Below are 6000 nucleotides of genomic sequence, written 5' to 3'. Positions count from 1 at the left end.
ACACTGCAAGTTAGCGTGATTGATATGTTTGATGATATAATGAGTATAAAAATTAAATATTCTTCAGAGCCTGATAGAATACTAACGCTTTTCCCCACGAGGAGCACGTTAGCTGCTCTACTCCAAGTCCCCATGACTCTTCAAGTCATCTGTTAGAACAGCCTGCAAGAAGGGGGAGATGAGTGAAGTTCAAATTTAATTAAGTGAAAAATACCCAGATTTATTGTTTGAAGGATGTATAGAGAATTAAAAAAGTAACCATATTAATATAATATTGTTTCTGAACAAAACTGGTTGAGATTTAAAGTGTGTGTGTGTGTTTTGTTTTATGGCACTGGAACTAATAAAGCCAATTAGCCAAATTAGAGATTTAAAGTGATTTTTTGCTTTATAACCATACTATATAAAATTAAGGAAATGGTAGCTGCAAGTGCATTGTTTAAAAAATATTGGTGCCATATTCGTAAAAACATTGGGTTATATTTCTTTTATAACTAAATCACTAGATTTAGCAGTAGCTGAATAGAAAAAAAAGTAACAAAAAAGACAAATTTGTATAAATTGTTTATCTACTAAAAGAGTTGGTAGATATTTATTGATATGTTCAACAATAATATAATTTTTACCTTTAGAAGAGAAACAAAAAGGCAGTCTCATCTGAATTGTATACCTAGCTTTTTTGGTGTTCACATTGGACATAATTTATTAAATCATATTAGAAAATATGAAATGAGTTTGAAGAATTTGGTTTTGGGGAGGAAATAAAAACCAGGTAAGCTGTTTTTTTTTGTTATACTCAGTGACAAACACCTACATATATTTATCCGATTTTAGTAATTTTTGTTGTAGGTACACGTTCAGTGTCCCTTATTAATAAAATAATTAAATTTTCAGCTTGATTCGTCAACTTATTGCAAAAACTGGTTCAATATCTATGAACTGGTTCAATAATGTGTAAAGGATCCACGATTTCCTATATACTCATTGACAAGCCTGGGCATCGTTCTAATGAGGTGGTTGATATACTGTTGGGGTATCTCATTCCAGGCTACTGTAACTTCGCGAGTAAGAGCTGCTAAAGCCTGCGGAGAGTCTTGCAAATTCAAGCGCCTGCGAATCATGTCCCAGACGTTTTGTCTAATAAATTAGCCCGATACATTGCAATTAATTTTATTTTTCAGCATTGGTCATCAAAATCACTTAATTACTGAATGTATAGTAGTCAAAGGCACGAACAAATAAGAACCTCAACTAGAAAATCGCAAACAATAAACGGAAATTTAAGCAGGGATCTAACCTGGAATCTAAGTAATCTAACCGGTGGATATTGAGTGTTTTCATTTTCAATCAAGTAATTGAAATTAAAATAAAGTTATTTAGTTTTTGAACAATATAGTTAAGTTAATAGTGAGTAAGAAAATCCTACGGACTTTATTGTAAGTTTTTTTTACATTAAATTACATAAGTAGCAGTAGATCGTAAGGCATGGATGTCAATACTCCCGTTTCCCCTGATAAAGGGGGTGGGATTTTTGCATTGCTTTCATTGTATTCTCAAAACTTTTTAAAATCTACTCACATGTTAGCTCCTAGACATAAACAAAATATTAGTCAAATTGAAAAGGAACTTTTTGAATAGATTTCAACATGATCAGATTATGTTAACAGAAGTGCATAATTTATCCTCTAGGATTGAAAATATCAGGAGAAAAGTTGAATATAAAGACGCTGACTTCGGTCCCTTTCTTGTTATGATAGAGAGTGACAAAGGAAAAGCCGGTAATATCCATCCTATGGATATTGATAAAATTGTTCATATAATGGGTACAACTGGTATCAAAGACATCAGTAGAAAAGGAATAAATAGAATGGGAGTTCAGTTTAATACCTCCAAACAAGCAAATACAATCCTAAATGATACAGAATTACTTAAAAAAGGATTTCTAGCCTATATTCCACAAAAAATGTTAACATCAAGAGGCATTATTCGAGGTGTCAGTTTGAATATTTCTATGGAAAATATAATTGAAGACTCTGCTTATAAAAACGGGAAAATTACTTCTGCCAGAAGGCTAAATAGACGGGTTGTAAGTACAGATGGGTCTGCAATATATATTCCAACAGGTACTGTACAACTACTTTTTGATGGAAGAATTCCTCCAAAATAAATTATCATTTATTCGAACTTGATAACAGTTGAACCCTACATTCCTCCTATCCAACAATGTTTTAAATGCTTAAGATTTGGTCTTTCTCAAAGACAATGCAGGGGAAAAGAAAGATGTCCTACATGTGTTCAGGATCATACACTACTAAATTTCACGGTTTCTGTACCAAAATGCCTATATTGCAGTCTTGAACACCTCTCAACTAATAAGGTATGTAAAGAATTTGAAAGGCAGAGAAACATCAATGAGGTAATGGTCTTTCAAGACTTTACATTTTTTGAAGCCGCTAAGTTGTTCCCCCCCCCCCACTAACAGAAAAGCCAGAGAATTCTAGAATGTTTCAAAGGAGAAGCAGCGATTTTCCTTCTCTTCCAGCAAGTTCTTCTAGAGCATTTACCCAAGTTGTCTCAAAACCTCCGTCCTCTGCTTCCCATTATTTAAACCAAACTCATGTTGTCCCAGTTAAAAAAAATGAGATTATTCTAAAAGACACCAGTTATGATACGGAGGCTCATAAAGCCTTATTAAATGAGGACCTAAGTAGAAAATTACCTAAATTGCCAATACTAAATAAATTAAACGATTCACAAAAGCATATATTATGAGATCTCAGGGTCCAAATTATACTCTTTCATTACCTAGTTATCCAGTTTACTCTCAGGATAGCTTGTCTTCAAAAAATACTGTTTTAAACAGGATCTAACTGGGTTTCTTAAAGAATTTAATATTAATATCATTCTTTTAAATGAAACTCATTTGAAATCTTCGCAACATTTGTACATTCCTAATTTTTACTGCTTTAGGGATGATAGGATTGATGGATGGGGTGGAATATTTATTCTTATACATCAGTCTCTGGCAGCTGATAGGTTGGATATTTCACACATTCACTTGCCTGAGAAATGGCAGGCTATTGTTGTTAACTTTGAACAATTTTTCATTATAGGCTCATATAAGGCACCAGATATACGTTTCCGCAAGGAGATCTTTAGAGAATTGGTCCAAATGTGTGATAAACCTTTCTTCTTCATAGGTGACTTGAATTGTCAACATTATTCATGGGGATCATCATCGAACAATCCGAATGGTAATCGTCTTGCTGATCTTTTGGAGGAAGATAACTTGTGCTTTCTCAACACAGGAGAAGCGACAAGAATTTCACCTTCTGATTCTAACAGTGTTCCTGACGTGGCGATAGCTTCTCCAGGTTTAGCTGCGGACTGTCTTTGGGAAGTCTTTCCAGAGATAGGAGCTAGCGATCATTTTCCATTTGTTGTGTGTTATGGGCAAGATAGAACCAACACCCAAATAAATGACCCTCTTCAAGGTCTCAGATCTTTAATGTGAAAAAAGCCAATTGCGAGCAATTTAATCTATACATTGAGTCTAATATTCACAATATTTCTGATCACTCATACACAGATTTTCAGAATCTGTTATTAGATGCAGCAAATAGGTTCATCCCTAAGAAAAAGCGTTTTAGATTTTCTAAACCTCAAATACCTTGGTGGGATGAAGAGTGTTCTGCTTCGATTAAATCAAACAGGGAAGCAGTTAGGAAGTTTAAACAGAAACCATCTTTAGAGAACTTTATTAATTTTAAAAAGATTAGGGTACATTGTAAAAAGGAACTTAAGTCCAAAAAAAAAAAAATCATTTGCCATGTTTTGCTCCACGATCTCTCCTGATACCCCAATATCAGTAATGTGGAGTAAAGTAAGAAATTTCCATAGGGCCTTCTCTAAAGTCTCAGTCAGAACTCCCAGCAATTCTTTATTAGGGGAGAAAATGCTTATCTCATTGACTCCACCTGTTTTTGAGAACGTTACCTACATCTCACCCAGTGAAATCTAACACTATCGAATGTGAACCCTTTTCTTTAACGAGATTTCATTAGCTTTATCTGAAAGAAGAGATACTCTTCCGGGTCAGGAAAGTATAACATTTTCTATGTTGCAACATCTTCCAGAGTCAGCAATAAATTTTCAATTTATGTCTTAAAGGGAAAAACATACTCCAACACAATGAAAATCGCAAACAATTTGTTTAATCCCCAAACCCAACAAAAATATAAATTGTCTTTCAGGTTGGAGACCAATGGCCCTATCCTCATGCGTCAGTAAACTTTTAGAGAACATGATAAAAATAAGATTAGATTGGTATGTAGAATCGCCTTTCCAAACAGGTTTTCGTAAAGGTAGGGGGGTGTCTGAAAACATTATCCATCTGGTTAATAAAATTTCAATTAATATTTCAAAAAGGAAGCCAGCGCCGGCTGTTATGTTAGACATTTCTTCAGCCTATGATAAAGTATCTACTACCCAATTATTAGACGCTCTGGGAGATCTCAATTTGCCATTGTTACTTATTGAGTTGATTAAACATATATTGACAAATCGTTCGGTGTTCGTCCGAGATCCTATTTCCTTTAATCTATTGGGGCCAAAAACAGCTAATAGTCTACCCCAAGGTTCTCCTTTAAGTAAAGTATTATTCAACATCGTCATTAACATAATCTCATCTTGTGTGTCCGAGGATGTCCTAATGACTGAATATGCAGATGATGTTGCTCTCTATTTTTCCGGCTGCAGCTGGTTGGAAGTGGTGGAAAAATTAAATGATACAGTAGAGAATATATCTGGAAAACGTATTTCTGCCATTTCTGCCACTGGCATGGGAATGTGTTTGTCATCTAGCAAAAGTCAAGCGATTTTTTTTTATAGAAATAGAAATAACACTCCAAACACTCAAATATTAGTAAATAACATCTTGCTCGATTGGAAACAGGAAGTTTCTCATCTAGGAGTTGTCATATCAGTAGGTTATGATTACGGTCACGGGGCTCTAGGCACAATGTATGGGGACTCTTTGTCAGTTGTCACTACTTGTGAAGATCATTGTTAGAACATGGGTTTTGGGACATTGTTGATTCTTTTCTTGGAGACTTTGTTAAAAAGTATGTTTAAATAAATGTATTAAACCCAATGAAATATTATTACTTGGCGCAGTCTAGTGGAAATTAAACAAAAATCATGGAAGCAAGGTTACCAAATCCATTATCATTTGAAGGCAATGGCAATGTGGCCGAAAATTTTAAACGATTTAAGCAAAGTTTTGAAATATATCTGATGGCATCAGGAAAAAGTGGTAAAAGTGATGAAGTTAAGGTAGCAATTTTACTCAATTTAATTGGAGAAGAAGGCATTGAGATTTATAACAGTTTGGAATTAACAGAGGTCCAACAAGGAAAGCTAGCAGATGTATTGGAAGCATTTGAGTCTTATGTTACCCCTAGAAAAAACGTGGTTTATGAAAGATATTTGTTTTATAAGCGCATTCAAGAAGAAGGAGAGTCTTTTGACCACTTTTTAACAGATTTAAAAAATAAAGTAAGAAATTGTGAGTTTGGTGTTGAAGCATTTTCAATGGTCAGAGATAGAATAGTATTAGGCACCAATAGTAAGGATGCACAACAAAGCATGTTAAAAACAATTAATTTAGATCTGACTAAAGCTATTGAAATATGTAAAATGCATGAAGTATCCCAAGCTCAAATAAAAGAAGTTCAGAACAGCTTAGAGAAGGTGAAAATTGAATCAATTGGAAGTAAAGTCAAGCAGGGGCATAATTCAGTCCAAACAGTCAGGGGTGCCAGTTCTTCTAGAGGTGAATTTAACTGCAGAAACTGTGGGAGTGTCCATGGACCAAGGAGGTGTCCAGCATATGGAAAAAAGTGTAGAAAGTGTGGTAAATATGGGCATTTTGATAAAGTGTGTTATCATGGTAGGTTAGTAAGAGAGGTACAAGTGGAAGAAAGTGAAAATAATGAAGTA

The sequence above is a fragment of the Diabrotica undecimpunctata genome, chromosome 8 (assembly GCF_040954645.1).
Source record: "Diabrotica undecimpunctata isolate CICGRU chromosome 8, icDiaUnde3, whole genome shotgun sequence".
Classification (NCBI taxonomy): domain Eukaryota; kingdom Metazoa; phylum Arthropoda; class Insecta; order Coleoptera; family Chrysomelidae; genus Diabrotica; species Diabrotica undecimpunctata.
Note: the sequence above shows the minus strand (reverse complement) of the source record.